Below are 19,486 nucleotides of genomic sequence, written 5' to 3' on the forward strand. Positions count from 1 at the left end.
TTCAAACCACACCTCTTAACACTATATATTCCTGCTTCCTTAATTGTTAGGAAAGTTTCCTAAATTTTAGAAGCTGCAACTTCCACCGACGGCTGTGAGTTGTACCCTCTGAGACCATCAACACATATCTAATTCATCTTCCATTGTAGCAGCCTGAAAATAATTTAAAAACAAGTGGGCTAACCTCCAAGATCTCAAGGCTTCTCCATCTGTTGTTCTTCTTCCTACAGAATGGCTTCAGACTCCTCATGGCCTGGATCTTGCCTCTGGAACTGTTCCACTTTGTCCCTGTTGCTCTTCAGGGGCAGTGCCCAAGATGAGCCATACCCTCTCCAAAGAAGAGACAGAGATCCTGCTGAGTCAGGAATATCATGCCTCTGCGTCAGGGTCTGTCTTCCTCAACTGCAGTTGTTATATGAAGTGACATCCAGCCTCTGCACATATAGCTGACATCTCAGAGCTAAGTGTAAATCTTCATATTTATTCCTATTAAATACCATCTTGTTATGTCTATGACATCACTTCAGTCTACTAAATTCTTTCTAAATTCTGATCTTGTCGACCACACAGCCACTAATCCTTTTGGTAAATTTGAGCAACATCCTCTGTGAACCCATCCAGGTAGTTAACAAAAATGTTGACTGGGGCCTGCAGCAAATGCCTAGGGACTTCCTTTAAAACTGACACAGATCCCTTAATCTTCAGTCTTTGCATGGGATTGTTCAACCAATTATAAATCTGTTTAACTATACAGGGCTCGTGGGTTTCTATCCTACTGAAGCCTAGCAGGCTAGTAACCCCATCAACAAAGGAAATGAGTTTAGTCTGGCATAACTGGTTCTGAATGAACTCCTGTTGTTTTATGAAGATTAGTCTGGGAAAGTAGATTCTGAACCCATACTGCTTCTCCTAATGGTGTTTGTAACATAAACTGAGAGTTGTAATAACATGATAAATCACCTGTAATCACTCCAAGAACCCTAAGAGGCCAGGACTCCTAATTAGCTACTCTAACAAAATGAACAATCAAAAAAGTTGTATCTTACTGTATTTTAATATATGTGATAGTATAAACAAAAAATTTTATAGGCAAAGAAATAATATAGAAACCATTGTTCATTTTCTGTTCTAAATACCCTGTAATACTTTCATTCTCTTGAATGGTTTCACACTGTCTTGCTATGTTTGATGCTATAGTATACGAAGTTATACTCAAACATTTCAAGGAAAGAGACACTATGGTAACTACTATTATGTCAGGTTATCTGGTGGTGAAGCACTATGATGCTTAAATTGTTCTGTTCTGAACTGTGTTGTTCTGTTTTTATGTCCTCTTTTATATCAATCTCCTCTTTTTTCCTTTTTTTAAAAAAATATTTTTTAATTAAGGGAAAAGATAAATTAAAAAATAGCAGGATATATTATAGTAACTTTTTTGTTTTTCTATTAACCTGATTTGAACCCCTGTATTGCTCTCCCCATCTTGTTTTGACTGATTTTACTCTATTCTGTTTTGTTTGATAGTATCAAGTTTGAGGGTATAGGCAACCACTTTGAAGGCAATAAGATTCACTATGATGCCCTTTATGGTTTGCCTATTATCTTCTTTTGAAGTCCTGTAAGGTCTCCAATGTTTAGATTTTATTGGTTTTGCTCAGTACTGTTTTGTTCGATTCTATTATACCTGATGATATAAGCAACTGTTTTTAAGATAGCAAGAGGCATAATGGTAACCATTGTTGATCACCTGGTATTCTGTTTTTACATCATGTACTATGTCCATCCTTGTGTTGACTCTGTTTTGCTTTGTCACATTTGGTTTTATTCTCTTCAAAAAAAAAGTAATAAGAACTGTGGGAGTAATAAAACCCAAAATGTGTAATTGTTATTATAAAAAAGAGAGGAAAAGAAAGTGATCTAAAGGATATAACTGCATGTATATTTAAGTGTGTAAGATAGAAAACCATATTACTAAGTTTTTGTTGGATCATTGAACAGAACTGTTTGCAGTCTCACTGTTTGAATGTCTACTTTGTATGCTTTAATTTTGTAATTTGAACAACTATTTCTAAGATGACAATACGTAATCTATTAACTAGTGATTTCTTACTGTATATTTTTTGAAGTTCTGTATTACGTGTGCCCTTTTACTGTTTTGTTTTGGTTTTGTTTCTCTTTAAATAAAAATTTTAAAAATATTGCAATTTAAAAAAATCATCTAGCAAAGGCCAATCTAAAGTGAAATGTCAAAAGTTTGTATTGGCTCTCTGACACATATCTCTCAGCCCTATTCCCTGGTTTCCTCTTTTCCTTGCCTGATATAAATCTCTTGACCTCATGGCGCCCTCTGACTTTCTAAGCCTCCCTACCTTGGTACTTTACTTCATTTTTGCCCATTCCTGAAATGCCCCGTCCTCTGCAATGAAATATTCCTTAACTCCTCCCTCCTCTGTACTATTTTCTTAATGTACTGGTCTCTAATAAAGATAAAGGTGAGTTGAAAGAACTCTCATTGAAGTATGAAGGGTTAGTTGCCCTGCAAGCATGTTAGTTTTTTGAGACAGGAGCATAGCTTACTTCTTCATCTCTAGTTAGTGGAATTAAAAGAGATATGATAAAAATTTGAGTGAAGAATTGCAAGCAGAATTTAGAATGTTTTGCTGGCGAGCTTTTGTACTAGTCAAGGTGCTTGGATGTAAATAACAAAACTTTCTCTGCTTATTTTAATCAGAAAATGGACTTAGGAAGAGTATCAAGTATAATCAAGTATACTCAGAATTGATGAAGAGCCTCAAAAGTCTGAAAGCTGAGAACTCAAATCCTGCAACAAAAACATGCTGCCTAGGGACGGGGATATTGCTTGGTGGTACAGTCCTTGCCTAGCGTGAACAAGGCTCTGGATTCAGCTCCTCAGCACCATACACACACACACACACACACACACACACACACCTTACCCAGAAAGCTGCTCCATGTTCCATTGCTAAGGTTCCTTCCTTCTACTGAGTACTCAACACTGAATTCCTAACACCTGAATTGTTCCTTTCCTGCCTTCAATTTTGTCAGCTGCCCCAAAAATTCAAAGACCAGGCCCAAAGCATCCATTTGCCAAGCCTGGGCCACAAAGCAATGCCATGGAGCAGAAGAGTGTCTTCCCTACTTAGACTTTCCTAATGAGAGAGACATGTTGCTCACCAACTTCCTTATTTTAGGATTCAGAAGTACGTGGTCCAAGAGCATAAGAAGTGTGTAGTATATAATTCCTAGAATTCCTTACATTTTATATGCACATCTACTGATATCTTGATCTGGGACTTGCCTGTTCTACAGTTACTTACTGGGATTAGGGGAACTTGCTATCTTGAACTATTAAAGTAGATACTTTAGTACTATCATAGCATAATGTTCTCACCTTACCCTCTTCAAAAGCACAGCAGCCAAAATGCTGATTAGCCACTGAAAATAATTTTTGTTTGAGCATAACACATCTACAGAAAAACACATAGATTACAGTGTGCATCTTATATAGCACTATGAAATTTCATAAAGTGAACACTATCCAAGAAATATTACCAGCAAGCCTCCCCCAAATATTACCTCTCCCGGTACCCACTACCCAGTGTCTACCATAATAGATTTAATTTTTTCTGTCTTTGAATTTAAAAAATCAATCCTATGGTGTTTGATTTTAGGATAAGATTCATTTATGCAATATATTGGGAGACTCAATCATATTATAAGAGGCCATAGTAGCCCAGCCACTTTTAGATTACTATTGCATTAGCTGGTGCCCTAGGAATTACTAACCTCAAATTCTGAAGTCAGCTCAGAAAACAAAACTTCTGAACATTTGTTACATTCACAAGGAAATTGGACTCAATTGTAATTAGTTCTAGTGAACTTGAATACTGCCCTTTTATTTTAATGTATAGAAAAATATTAAAGATAAGAATAAAAAGATTACATTAGAGTTACTTATCTGTTTTATGTGACTTTTAAATGTCCCAACATGTGTCCTCCTAGTTCCTGAAAATTCTATACAAGAAACAAAGTTCAACTTCCACCAAGAGTACTTTGTTGTTTGAGAGTATTTGGGGCCCCAGGGCGCTGGGCTTGTGACAGAGAAGCACTGGCTGTGCACCTGAACATGCCCAGGCAAAGTGTCATGGTGCCCAGAGCAATGACCTCTAAATGCATGGGTAGTGTGTGCTGACCTGTGGTTGAGGAATTGTGGTAAGGAGGGAATAGTTACTGGTGTAGTTAGAATAACAAATGTGGCTTACAGAGACTGCTCATTAAGACAGAGATCTATTCATGGAAGAAAAGATCATAGGCAAAACAAGGAATACTGGGTGATCAGACCTGAAACATTTATACTGTCCCAAAAATGTGCTCAGGAAAAGCAATCTCCTTGTAGAAACAGGTTGAAGATTAACTTGTACCTCCCTGGGGTGCCCACAGTCACTAGATAGTGTGCTGTCTGGCACACTTGTTGGGTAGAGGGATGTGGAGGTGAGAAGCCAGAGGGAGTGAAGAGTGGTTATCAGGGCCCCATGGAGAATTTCTGGCTCTCAGCTGTTGGTTCTGTAAATGGAAAAAGAAAGTACTTTGCATTCCAAAAGTTACTCTGGATACAGCAGTCACTGAAATGTCTCTGTTCTTGATTAACTCATGTCAATAGAAAAAGAACAGTTATTACATACCTGTAAGATCTGAGTTAATAAAGAAGGCAGCAAGGTGGTAAGAGTCAGAGAGAAGTCACAAAGTTGGTTCAGCTGGAGAAAGCCAAGAGGGGCCACTGCTGACCCAATAATCTAGCCTTTCTCTAGCCCAGTGGTGGTGAACCTACAGCATGCATGTTGCAGCCAGCTCTTTTTATCATTGAAAGCTCTAAGTGGTTCACCATCACTGCTCTAGCCAAATGAATCTGATTCTCTCTGCTTCTTATCCTCAAACTCTCTTATAGCATTGGATGATAACCAGTGAGGATGAAGTGAAGAGGGAATAAGCAGAAAGAAAAGAATCAGCAATAAGGAAGATTCTCAGCAAAAAGAAAAAGTTCAAAGACTGTCATGATCAGGGAGAAAAAGGATTTGGGGAACAGAGGAAAAGGGAAATCTGAAATCCATGAATCCTCCTTAGTGTGAGTGACAAGAGAGCCAAAGTCATGGAAAGACACTGAAGGAAGTGTAGGCATAAGGACGCTCTATTTCACTGGAAAATGAAACTTTGACTTTATGCTTCACTGTAGCACTTATTCACATTTGCCTTGCCACTCTTAGTCTGTTGAGGTATTTTGAAAAAGACACTTCATGGGCAAAGTTGAGTACTGTTTCAAGTCGAGTCAATAGTTTTAACAATTATTTAAACTAGTGCAACCAGCATGGAAATCAGTATGGAGAATCCACAAAAATCTAAAAATAGAAATTCCATTTGACCCAGCTATACCTCTTATAGCTGTTTACCCAAAAGAATGAAAGTCATGTTTGCATACATATTTATAGCAGATTAATTTGCAAAAGCTAAATTATGGAAATAATCTCAATGCCCATCAATAGATGAACAGATAAAGAAAATATAGGATATATATACACAAGAGGCATTACTCAGCCATGAAGAATAGGAATTTGAGTCATTCATAGGAAAATGAATGGACCTTTATCTTGGTTATTTTTCTCTCATTGCTGAGACAAAATACTCAACACCCAAAATGAAGGAAGAAAAGATTTATTTAGCTCACAGTTTGTGGAGTTCTTGGTCCATAATCGGCTGGCTCCAAGGCATGGTGGCATGGCACTGGAGCAACACTTCAAGGCAGCAGCCAGCAGGAGCAGCCAGAGCAAAAGAAGAGGAGAACAAGACTCTTATCCTTTATTTTGTAAGCAGGCTACCTCCACCCCACCACCAGTAGAGATGTAGCAACCCTCACACCACCTCTGTACCCTCCTATTGTACATGCTCAGGATATATACAGAGTAAGGATCCTGGCTTCCTGCTGAGTCTTTTAGCTAAATTTCTAAACTTCTCAAGTTGACACAATGTATCAACCATAACAATCTGCCCCTTGTCAACTTGACAAGCAGACATATTCCTTTAAATCAGTCTCCAGATACAAAGACATGCTTGCTCTTATTTCACAACTTGAGCTTCATAACACAGGTTTAACAATCTTAAGAATCAACATTAAGTCTATAAACATTGTATTACATTAAAATCATAACATTTTGCCACTGTACCTCCAAAGACTCATACACATCCCTTTATGCAAAAAGCATTTGGTCCATCTGCAAGAGTTACCAAAAGCCTAAAAGTTTCAGTACACTGCTGAAAAGTTCAAGTTCCAAGTCTCCTCCAAGATGTAAGGCAAACCTTAGCTGCAATTGCCTGTACAAATGAAAAAAAAAAGTTAAATACTTCCAGCATTCAATGGCACACGACAAACATTCCCATTCCAAAAGTTGCAAACAGGAGGATACAAAGAGTTGGGACAAAAGCAAGTCCAAAATCTAGCAAGGAAAACATTAAGTTCTGTAGTTGCATGTCCAGCATCCAGAGCAATCTGCAGCAAATTGTGAGATCCAAGGGGCGTATATGGTTCCACCTTTATGGAACTTCTGGTGGTTGTAGCTCCCACAGCTTCTCTCTTAGGCACACTTTGCTCCCTTCTTGCAGCTTCCCTTAGACAATCCACAATTTTGGCTTTTCCAAACTTCACTGGCTTCCTGCTCCACTGCACCTTTGGCTTCACATGCATGGCTTCACACACTACCCCTTTCAGGGGCACATTGTCTGACTTCCCAGTCCTTCTGAAATCAGGGTGGAAGCCTTCCTAATCCTACAACCCTTCCATTCTGCATGCACCTAAAATTGGTATCATGTGAATGAAACCAAGATCTGCTGCCAGACTTCCCTCTTGGCTGTAGGGATAGAGTGCCTGAATTGCTGAGAACTCTGAATCCAATTCCATGGAACAAATTCTCCAGACTGCTGTCATTCTGGAACATGGTGTTCTGTGGCTTTCTATTCAAAGCAATGTCTTTCATTTTTGCAATTTTGAGGCTGCACAGAGTAGAGATCTGCTGCATCTTGTGACACTCTCAGGCTATCTTTTCTATTCTCCCATTCCTCCTCTTCTCTAGCAGTCAAGCAATACAGTTCTCCTCTTCTCTATCTTTGCAGTCCACAGCTTTACTGGAGCTTCATTTCTGGCTAAATTCACAACATTTTAAAACATTGTGCTAGCCCTTTTCTCTTGATTCTAAACATAGACCTGGCTAAAAGCCCCCAGTAGTAGCCATACCACTGCCTCAACATTCTACTGCCGGGGCTGGGGATTTAGCTCAGTGGCATAAGCACCTGCCTTGCAAGCAGGCAGTCGTGAGTTCGATCCCTGGTACCAATAAAAATGAAAAAAGACCAAAAAAAAAAAAAAGATTAACATTCTACTGTCTTGAAATTTCTTCTGCCAGATTAATTGATCCACTGACTTTAGTCTCTGTTTCAGCAAAGTGTCTGCACATGAGAAAAATGCAGATTAACTTTCCACCAAGCCATAACACACATTGCCTGGAGTCCAACAGCTAATACTGTCCTTGCCAGCAGAAACCTCCTACGCCTGGTCTTTACAAGCTTTTTAGTCTCCTGAACTTTGACCAGAATCTCCCATACATAACAGTGTAAGGCACTCCAGTTCTACTTTTTCAGCCAGCATCTCTAAATCATTCCAGTCTGCCCAACAAGTCATTTCCAAAGGTTCCTGAACCACATGGTCAGGTATAATCATAGCAATGACCCCACTTCTGATACCAAATTCTGGTTTAGTTACTTTTGTTGTCATTGAAACAAGGTACCTGAAACCCAAAACTAAAGGGAGAAATGTTTATTTAGCTTATAGAGGTTCAGTCCGTAATCAGCTGGCTCCAAGCATGGTAACATGGCACTGGGGCAACACTTAAAGGCAGCAGCCAGCAGAAGCAGCCAGAGTAAAAAGGGGAATAACAAACCTCTTCTCCTATTGTAAGCAGGCTACCCCCTCTCCCAGGGCTGATGTAGTACTCACACCACCTCTATACCCTCTAAGAAGAGGGCTGAAGATATTTACAAAGTAAAGATCCACGCTCCCTGCTGTGTCTCAGTTAAATTTCTAAACTTCTCAAGTTGACATAGTATTTCAACCATAACAATCCTGAGAGCATGTTAAGGGAAATAGATCAGAGACATAAAGATAACCATCCCATGGTTGCTCCTATATGAGAAATCCTTAATATAAATAAAAAGAGTAAAATAAAAGGGAGATGATAGGAAACAGGGAACGAGACATTTTTGGAGGTGGTGAAGGAGATCTGGGAAATTGGGGAGATCGTGAGTTACTGTGCCTTTCCATCAGCATAGTGTGGTCAGCTGTCCTACATGGAAAAGAGATGCTAACAAAATAGCAAATTTTAGGCAGAAAAGCACTATAAAGCCCAGTTTCGAAATCTGTACATACTGAAAGCCCAGAGACTACTTAAGACCTGCTGGAACCAGAGGAGTGAGGTAGAAAGATATGAAATTGAACAAAACTCTTGGTACTTGAGGAAATTAGTATCCTTGACTAATCAGAGGAAATGAGAAGACAGCCCAAGAAGGGAGATGATTCAGAGTAAAGTAAAAATCAGATCATTAAAAAAATTTGTAAGGGAGAGTCATTCCAGGAACTCCTTAATCTATATACAAACCTACAAAAGACAGGAAGCTGGTTAGGAAATTGAGGATACATTAACAGCCATGGTACCTGAGGGACACATGCCACTTTACAAGCTGCTTGAACAAGTTGTGTCACCTCTTTGAGCTCTGTTTCCTTAAAGGTAACAAAGGAATAGCAATTACTCAGAGGGGAAAAAGTGTCACTGTGCCTGTAATAAAATTTGTAATACTTATACCATCTTTCATTTTTTGAACAGTAGCAATATATTTTCTATTGGAAAATTATATTTTAAAGTTTTCTGAAAAAATTACCAACTCACTGGTGAGCACATTCATTTTAATTTCAGCTGTCTACACCTAAGGAGTCTGTATCAAGCAGTTCCATGTCAAGACAGCATTGTGGAATCCAGACATTAAGAACAAAATTACTGATCCGGGGAGAATATGCTTTGTTGCCAAAGACTGACCAGGCAAAAACAGGATTGCAGAGTCACTGATCACTCATACCTTGCCCCAGATGAAATCTGTTGCCTAGCAACACTAATCACCCAACCCCCAAAATGCCTGCCATCTCCTGAAATCCTCTCACAACTCTGGGAAAGAACTACTGTACTGGTATCAATCCCCTTCTGCAGAGAATGAAACTGAGGCTAGTAGCAATTTAGTAACTTACTCAAGATAAAGCAAATTGAACCCAATTCTATCTGGCTCTCCACCCTTTGTGCTAAGCTCATGAATTTTATGAGTCACTAATTTTTAAATTTAGGAATATATATATATAGTGACCAATGTTGCTGCAGATAACAATATAATTTCTAAATGTCTAAAGTATCTTTTATTCAGGTACGCACTTGTTCAATAAATATTCATTAGGGTCTACTGTGTTCTAGGCATTGTCTCAAGAGTTGAGTCATAGGCTGGGGATTTAGCTCAGCGGCATAAGCGCCTGCCTTGCAAGCAGGCAGTCATGAGTTCGATCCCCGGTACCGATAAAAAGGAAAAAGACAAAAAAAAAAAAAAGAGTTGGGTCATAGCTGTGAGCAAAATCAGTTTTCTTTCCTGTGTCATTATCATTTACAATTTGTAATACCAAAAATATTTTTAAAGATGCATTATTATCAAAATATGAGAAATAGTAATATACATAGATACTAATTTTAAGCATAGAAATAATAATAACATAAAAAGGATTGGAAATATAATATCAAACATAAGAAGGAAACCAAACAAAGGACTGAAGGATAAACTTAACATCTAGGAATCTCAAAATAAAAGAAAGTCCCTCCCATGAAAGGATATTTAGACCCTTATACCAGTAAGATACGTAATAAAATACAAGGTCAAATTTACTTCAGTGACAGTATTGTGTGTTTATTGGTTTGGAGATTAACATTCAACAGGGCAATAAGTGGCATTTAACAGTCCAACTTGTTTTAGTAGCTCAAATAAGTATTTATGGAAAATTATTTCTCATACACCAGTGTGGAAAAAGTAAAATTCTAATATCAAGTCTTCCAATTTTGAATGACCCCCATTCCTCTTCCCAAACCCCTCTTCACCATTCCTCCCACCCTCTCCCACAGAGACTAAGGAGAAAGCCAGGCAAGGAGTCAGGGCAGGTCAGGTGTGCAAGCCAGATGCCACTGAGGGAGCTCTGACCACCCACCTAGCAGCAATTAAGCATTTATTTGAAAGTGGTACTATAAATGGGTGGAGAGCATTTCTGCAAGACTAGCATGGTCTGAGATGATGCCAGGAATTCTGTGCCTACATTCAGTGCTCCAAAGACGTCTCACAATTTTTCTTCTTTCTTCCAAAGACCTCTACTAAAATGCAAACATCTATGCGAGTGTTAAACATATCAGCTAATACTTTTCTTATCAGCCACAACACCTTTATTATCAGCAAACACCTTGGCTTAAATTATTTGACAACTTTCAGAGTGTGTGTGGGAAAGAAACCCTGCCTTGTTCTGGTGGAGGAAGGGCAGGGGTGAAGATAAGGGCTTGGGGAATGCAAAGTGTGGAATTGTCAGAAGAAACTAAAGATTAAGTGTCCACTAACTTGACCACTCTTTTTGCTTGCCCTGCACTCATAGGGATAGGAATGGCAAGAGAGTAGGAGGAGGGGTGTTTGTCTATCTGTGTTTTATGTCATTTATGTAAGACTCCTCATAAGCAAATAGCAAGTTCAAAGAAGAGGACTGCAGAGAAGTTTGCATGGCCTGAGTGGGAAATGTAAGTCAGCGATGGTGAACCCATGGCACAAGTGTTTCAGCCTGTTATTTGTTTTCAATTAAAGTGCTTAAAGGTTCACTATCATTGGCATAGGTCCTATAGGAATGGCTGCTTCTGTAGTTTTAATAAACTCATTTTAAAAATTATTTGTCAGTTGTTTTCCTAATACTCAATTTGATCCTGTTTCCCTTCTAACAGTTCCTTTAGGCACTCCAAATTAGATAAGTACCTAATAAATAGTTACACTGTAAAAAATTTGAAAAGTATGAGATGCTATTGGTATGATTAGTACCAAGTAACCGAAGCTATGTATGGCCAGCAGCAAAGTGAGCTGGCCTATTGTCTGACCATTGACACTCTGTGCTGCTGCCCAAACAACTCCTCTCAAGCACAGGCTCAGAGTAGATGGCTCCTGCTCCCACTCACCCTCACAGCAGGAGAATCACTGACATATACAGGTGTGTACTCCCCCTAGCTCTGACAGTGATGCAGGATTTCAAAACAAGATAATAGGAAATCAACAATGGTTACCATAATGCCTCTTGTTACCTTCAAAATAGCTGTCCATATCATCAGACCTCATAAAATCAAATCAAATAAAACCAATCAAAACAAAATAGTGAATGTGACACAGGATTTCACAACAAGATAATAGGAAATCAGCAATGGCTACCATAATATGTCTCATTATCTTCAAATAGCTGATCATGCCATCAGATATAATAAAATGAAACCAAATAAAACAAGATAAGATCAATCAAAACAAAACAATAATATTTGCCTTTAAAACAAAATACTAGGGAATTAACAATGGCTACAATTTTCCCTTTTTAGATGTTTCCCTTCTTTCACTTTCACAATATATATCGTACATTTTGGATTCCACTAACTCCTTTGATATTTTATACCAAGAAGACAACTTGATGTTCACCTATGTGAGTCCAAACCATTTCACCCAAGAACATGATCACATCCATTTACCTATGAGAGCCTTGTGACTGTCCTTCTTTATAGTTGAATAGTTTCCCACTGTATAAAAAGGTCATATCTTTTTTATTCATTCTGCAGCCGATGGGCAAGCTATCCCTGCTTTTTTCTGGTTCCCTGTCACATGGAACATTTGTCTCCTTTGACTTTCAATCTATGAATTTCCTTTTGAGTTAATGAGTTTTTTATGGATCTTGTTTCTTGATCCACTCTGTCTGTATTTCCTTTTATTGGTGAATTGAGGCCGTCTGCATTAATGATTATGGTCAAATGCACTGATCATCTTTGCCACTTTTTCCTGCCATTGGCTCAGATAGTGGTTATTAAAATCCTATTTAAAATTATATTTAATGCTTTAAGTAACTGGTCATAAGGTAAGGGTAAATGTCAACATATAAAATTAAACTAATGTTATCCCATATTGTAAAAATATACTATCATATGACTATGCATAAAGAAAATGAAGATTGAAGATATATTAAAATATTAGCATGGTTAATATTAATATTGACAATGGCTGTTTCTGAGCACTGAGATTGAAGGATACTTCTATTATCTTTCCTCAGATCCATCTACTTTCTCCCAATTCCTTGCCATCATCTGGTCAAGTCATTATTTTCTCACACAAGACTTCCACAATAGCCTCTGAACTGTTCTCCCAGTAGCCTTGCCTATTCACTCACAACATAGGATCAAAAGTAATCTTTGAATGCAAATCTGGGGACCACGGAGATAGTATGAAAAATTGGCTCCTTCCATGAAACTCAATCCTGAAGATGCCCAAGAAGTAAAAAAGTAAATTTAATGCATCCCACTACTTTGTGTGGATGGGTCGGTTGGTTTGCTGATAGGTTAGCTGGTTGGTAGGAAGTCAAAAGTTAGTTAGATCGTGGTGAGTATAGGAAGAAAAGAAGATTGCAACCCTGATCAGACAAGGACTCTAAACTTGGACTATTATGCTGACTTTTTATTGCTGTCATCAATAAAATTACCCCATATTTAGTATTTTGAAGCAACATCTGTTTATTATCTCCAAGTTCCTGTGAGTCTGGAGTTTACACATCACTTAATTGGGTATTTCGTTGAGGCTCTGAAAAGTTTGCAGGGAGTGTCACCTGGGTTGCACTTGTTTTTAAAGCTCTTGATTCTCTTTTAAACTCATACGGTTATTTCCCTATGTTTGTAGAACTGAGGTCTATGCTTTTTTTTTTTAACTATCTGTCAGGAAGGGTTCTCAACCCCCAGAGGCCCACAGTTCCCTGACATGTAGCTCACTCACAACCTGGCCTCTTCCTCCTTTAAAGCCAACTGAAGAAGCTCCCTCTTCTTATCTCATCAACTCAAAGTCCAAGAGCTCATCTTTTAAATCATCTATTTCAGGTTAGATGAGCTTTCTGTGTGTTGTTTATTAAGTAAAACACCTTAGGCACAATTCCTCTCCACCTCAGGACCTACAGAGCTAAACACACAAGTTTAGCTGTCCCACTGCACCAAACATACAATGACGGGAAGGACACAGGATAGTAGCTAGGGATATTGTAGTCCTCAAATGGTGGAGATGAGAGATTTTTTAAAAAGGAACTGAGATCTAACTGTTCCAAAATTCAACAAAGAAAATGTTAGATTTTATTGATTAAGTTTCAAGATATTGGGATAAATTCTCTGTAACACAGAGAATTTTCCCATCTTTTGGGATCAACATCCTGTCCTCTGAGTCATCTTCCTTTTTCACGAAAGGCAGTATATGTCTACAGTTGAATAGTTTTATCAGTCTGCTTTCTACTAGTAGTTTGGAGTCATCTTCCAAGCCTGGTATGGAGTACTAGAGCTGGAATAGAATAAAGAGGCATCATCCTGATAAAACAACCAAAGTTAACATCAAATAGGAAAAATTAAAAATATGTGCCACCAGCTATGATGCACTGAAAATGGTTTTTCTTTTCAAAAATACATATCCTGGCTCAGCTCAGGAAAGAGCAGACAAGCCTAAATTGAAATATACTCTACAGAATAACTTACCTGGAATCTTCAAAAGTGGCAAGGATGTGACAGTCAAGGGAAAATGAAGGACTAATCTAAACTGATATTAATCAAAGAGATTTGACATGGGTAGCACATGATTTTGAACTGGATAGTTTTGCTACAAAGAATATTATCACAACTCTTGACAAAACTTCAAATAGGATTTGATGATCATAATACATTAAGGCTAATTTTCCAATTTTTATTTATTGTATGGTTGTCATATAGAAGAATGTCTTTATCTGCAAGAAATGTATTACTATAAAGTTTTTGGAGTAATAGAGAATTGGCAACCTATTCTCAAATGGTTAAGGATAAATAGCTGTACCATATTTGTGCTTTTTTTTCAATTGCATATTTTTTAAACTATTTAATAAAAAAAACATACTATTACATAAATAGGCTATGGTCAGATGCCTCTTGGGCAGGCTGGCTTCCAGCTGTGTCTTACAGGCCATTTTAGGGACAGTAGGGATGAAAACCAGTACTTGGTTGCTGATCTCAGGCAAGAAAAAGGAATGATACTGTCACACAGCAGCAGCTGGCTCCCTGTGGCTCAAGGTTTTCTACCCGCTCATATTTCTGCTTTCTTTAATTTCACTGATAAATGATTGCCCTCAAACTATTTGCCCCATCTGTAACAGCATCACCAAATCTAAAACCCATGCCTGGGTCTAAAGTTGCTCACATTCATAAAAGTATAGATCTCTGTCTTGTTCTGAATCTTCCTAAACCAACTAGATGCTTGGGTCTCCTCAGGAACAGATTTGCTTGTTGTTATTTATAGGGAGTGTGGCTCACTTTTGTAAGACACTCCTTCCTTCTGTCTACAAGTGACTAAACTGGTTATGGCTAATTCTACTGGGAAGTAACCAGCTGTTTGCCACAGTCCTGAAGCCGCTTCAATGAATTAATTTGGGAGAATTGTAGACCCTTAAAAAGCATCATAAGGCTCTGGTGCCTGATAGCTTGAGTAGGATTTAGCATTCTTAGCTATAGACTGAATATAGAAAAACATAAACTCTATTAATAGCTGCTCCTGAAAATGCTCATGCAGTTTTGAGTGAGATAAAAAAATCTATTCTCATGAGTGATAAGACTATAACACCCCCAACTCATACTTATTGTAAAGGTGTGTGTGAGGATAAACAGAGTGTGTGGACAGAGTCTTGATATCAGTATTAAGAGACTGTAGTATATGTAGCCATGTTTCTATACTTTTTCAGTGCTTAGTAGAAGGGAGCAATTTAAAACCCTAGCCCTGATAAACAAAATAAAAGATATCATTAATAACAATTATATCTAGATGATAGTTGTGCATTTGTCACCCATTCATTGGACACAAACACTGTACCAGAGACCAGAAAAGAGCAAAGCATGCATCTGTGAACAGGCCAGCCTAGTCCTTGTCCTCATGGAACATACTCTAGAAGCAGCAGACAGAGTTAGCCAGTCCTTACAAGTGTAAGACATGCCAAATAAATAAATAAATGTTTTAGCTTAAATGACAATGGCTGTTTTCTTAGACAAGTAAAATATTACTTGTACAGGAGTCAAGAAAGGGTTCAAGACCCAGCACTACTGCTTTCTACAATGTGAGCATTGAGAAGTTGCTTTCATCTGATTTCTCAGCATTGTCTGGGAACAAGAATAGCAACATCTACACAACTTCTCTCCATTGTGAAGCCCAATGAAATGACCCATGTGAAACCACTTAAAAACCCATAGATGTGGGGTTTGGTGTTGTAGAGGTCTCTGTACTGCATATAACAGTGTTTGTGTTTGTTTTTCTTTGTCACTCTGAGTGTGAGACAAGGGTTTGATAGATCTGTTTCTGAACTTACCACAGGTATTCATACCAAGCCCTAGTGGGTGCCATAGGACATGACTGTCCCTAGACATTACTGATCCACCTCTGCCTGCTCACCTCCATACTGTTCCATGCAATATTTTTTTTTTTTTTGGTGTTTTTCCTTTTTATCAGTACCGGGACCATGCAATATTTTTAACAAAAAATCAGATGAATGCATAAGAAAGTATTTATCAGTGTACAATACAAATGAAGCTAAAAATATAAAATACAAAGACAACAGAATCAGGATCCAAAATGATGTCCCCATATTAAGAAGATGAAATATATCAAAATAAATGTAAAACAGTCCAGCATTTACCTTCGCAAAATTAACTGCATGGCAGTACAAAGAACAGATTTAGGAATATTTGAGTATTTCACACCCAGATTATAGCCTCTGAAAGATGAAATTTGAGGGGCTGGGGATTTAGCTCAGTGGCATAAGCACCTGCCTTGCAAGCAGGCAGTCGTGAGTTCGATCCCTGGTACCAATAAAAAGGAAAAAGACAAAAAAAAAAAAAAAAAAAGAAAGATGAAATTTGTGTCTTATACTTTCACAAAGTATTAATACTCTACTGGGTTTTCAACAGATTTAGTCACTTAATGAATCCAGTTTGTTAGGTAAAAATGTACTCTATTAATCCTTTGGCTTGCAAATCCAATATATTCTGATTTAAGTTTAATATAGTTCATGTATATTATCAAGTATAGCTGAAATTCTGTTTCTTTTCAGGAATAGATAAGAAACTTCTGCTCATCTTCCTAGGCACAATTAATCAGTTTTATTTTTAACTACATTTCATATGCAAATAAATGTGCGCATTTGTGTATGTGTGTGTGTATCTATAAAGGATTGCTCTCTATTGTGAATTAAATTCAATTATCCCACATCAACCAATTTACACACCCCAAATTCAACTCCAGATTATAACCTCTTGAAAAATAAAATCTGTGCCTTATATTTTAAAAAATCTCAATACTTTAGTATAGACTAAGTGCTCGATAAATATCAGCAAAATGGAGAGCACTGTATTACAGACCACAATCTCTAAATCAAATCTCTGAACTGACTCACAGTTTAGCTAAATTTTCTCAAGTAATTTATCCCTCGGAATTTTTCACTATTTAATCTTGAAAATGTACATAGCAATACACACTTCATAAGGAATTATCTGAGTATTAAACACTAGCATTGACTTTACTGTGGTCATGAGGAATGTTTCTTTAAATGGAATAATAATAAGATACCCTGTCTCCAGTCTTCCTAAATTCCTGTACAGAGCTCAAATATCAGTGGTTTCTGGTCCCCAGCAGTCCACAGTCCTACAAACTCTCCCAGTCCCCAACTAATCCCTGGAGTCACAGCAGAGCAGCTGTTCTGGTTTAAATCAACCATTCAGGGGTGTTTGAGATGCTTGAGGTTTCTTTTCTCTGCCACCGCCTGTGATAGCATTCCATCTGCACAGAACCTGGGCTCTTAGACCTCACAATTGTTTGCAATTCAACAAATGTTTGTGTATATTTTTCAGGAACTGTATGCTAGAGCAAAAGAAGATGAAGAATTTGACTAAGAGATAACTCTACTCTCCAGGAACTCAAGTCAGTTAAGAGTTGGGGAGTTCTGGATTGTATGTGTGTGTGTGTGTGCATGTGTGTGTGTGTGTGTGTGTGTGTGTGTGTGTGTGGTACCAGGGATCTAACTTACAACCTCATGCTTGCCAGGCAGGCACTTATGTCACTGATATGTTAGTTGGTTCTGAATACCCTGTAATACTTTCATTCTCTTGAATGGTTTTACACTGTCTTTTTATGTTTGATACTATAGTATATCAAGGTATACTCAAATATTTCAAGGAAAGAGACACTATGGTAGCAACTGTTATGTCGGGTTGTCTTGTGATGAAACACTATGTTGCTTAAATTGTTCTGCTATGACCTGTGTTGTTATGTGCCCTTTTATCTTAATCTTTTTTTAAATAAAAATAAAAGAGTTGGGGAGTTGACAAATAAGTTTCCTTTCCCATAGAGTAGAATATAATGAAGAGATAAGGCCTTGGGTGGTAATGGGGATTCCATAGAACTCCAGACTGGGAGATCAGCTCTAAATCTGGTAGGTAAAGGTTATGGAGTAACAGTGGCATTTGAGTTGTGCTTGTAAGAATTCATAGCTAAAGAGGAGACAGATCATTCAGATTGAAGGAAAAGCTAAGTAAAGGTAGAGGGGTGGAAAAAATGAAAAGTTTTTAAGTTAAGGGAGGCACATGAATTGGGCCAGAATGTAGGATTTAAATAGCAGAGTAGCATTCGAGAAGCCTGGTATAGTATCAGCTTCTGAAATGATCCCCTGTAACTGTTTCCTAATAGTCATAATTTCCTTAAATCATTCCCTCCTCAATGAAAAGGTTATAGAGAACTGAACTGATGTCCCCCCACCACCTCATCATTCTTTTTCTCTTCCTGTTCTCCCTGTATTTCATTTACTTGGGTCAAGACAGATACCTTGTTATTCTCTATGGAACAAGCTAACTTGCTAAGAGCTGATACAAAACTTCAGACAACAACCACTGAGGCCCTCTGTCCAGCAGCCCATAAGCAACTGAATCTTCCTGATAACCACCTTGGAAGCAGATCCCACACCAGTCAAGCATTATATATTCAGGGTTCTAGCTGACATTTCAATTGCAATCTTATGAGAGACCTTGGAGTCTGGAGGACACCATTAAGCCACACCTATTCCTAAGACATGAAGTTTTGGGAGAACTGTGGAGTTCTAAGGAAGCAGGCTGGCACCCACTTTCCCTGGAGCCCAGCTTGTTTGGGACCCTCACATCGTCTGGGTGCAGTGGAACTGCTAGGCGGGTCTGGGGCACCTGTATCCGCCTCCCCATGTGTTTGGAGGACTGTGGAGTTCTAAGCAAGCAAGCAAATGCTACCGGTTCCAGAGGCCTGGTGTCCTGGGGTAAGTGCCCCACGCACTTTCTCCTGAGCCCAGATTGTTTGGGACCCTCGAGCCTTCTGGGTGCACTGGAAGAGCTAGGCGGGTCTGAGGAATCTGCATCTACCTCCCCGTTCCGGCTGTGCTTGGAGAACTGTGGAGTTCTAAGCAAGCAGGCAGGTGCCCACTTGCCCCAGAGCCCAGCTTGTTTGGGACCCTCGCACCATCTGGGTGCAGGGAACAGCTAGGCAGGTCTGGGGCACCTGTATCCGCCTCCCCGTGTGTTTGGAGGATTGTGGAATTCTAAGCAAGCAGGCGAACACTACCAGTTCCAGAGGCCTGGTGTCCTGGGGTAAGTGCCCTGCGCACTTTCCCCCGAGCCCAGCTTGTTTGGGACCCTCAAGCCTTCTGGGTGCACTGGAAGAGCTAGGCAGGTCTGAGGTGCTGGCATCTGCCTCCCCATTCCTGCTGTGCTTGGAGAGCTGTGGAGTTCTGAGCAAGCAGGCTAGTGCCACCGGTTCCAGAGGCCCAGCATCCTTGGGTAAGTGCCCTGTGCACTTTCCCCCAAGCCCAGCTCGTTTAGGACCCTCAAGCTTTCCAGGTGCACTGGAACAGCCAGGCTGGTCTGGGATGCCTGCATCCACCTCCACATTCTGGCTGTGCTTGGAGAACTGTGGAATTCTAAGCAAACAGGCAGATGCCCACTTTCCCCAGAGCCCAGCTTGTTTGGTATATTGGAGTTCTAAAAAAGCAGGCAAGTCCACCGGC

General features: G+C 39.0%; 1 long non-coding RNA gene across 1 annotated transcript in view; it reads right to left on the bottom strand.

The window, feature by feature from the left end:
• Nucleotides 1–432: 432 nt before the first annotated feature.
• Nucleotides 433–19,486, bottom strand: part of LOC134477745 (uncharacterized) — a 36,365-nt gene continuing 17,311 nt past the window's right edge. Inside the window, exons 2-3 of the long non-coding RNA XR_010049948.1 lie at nt 6,237–6,384; nt 433–5,807 (exon numbers count right to left, since the gene is read on the bottom strand). This is a non-coding gene — a long non-coding RNA (uncharacterized LOC134477745). The remainder of the gene's footprint in view (nt 5,808–6,236; nt 6,385–19,486) is intronic.

This window comes from Cavia porcellus, unplaced genomic scaffold (genome assembly GCF_034190915.1).
Source record: "Cavia porcellus strain 051 isolate PalLab524CR breed Dunkin Hartley unplaced genomic scaffold, mCavPor4.1 scaffold_1, whole genome shotgun sequence".
Classification (NCBI taxonomy): Eukaryota; Metazoa; Chordata; class Mammalia; order Rodentia; family Caviidae; genus Cavia; species Cavia porcellus.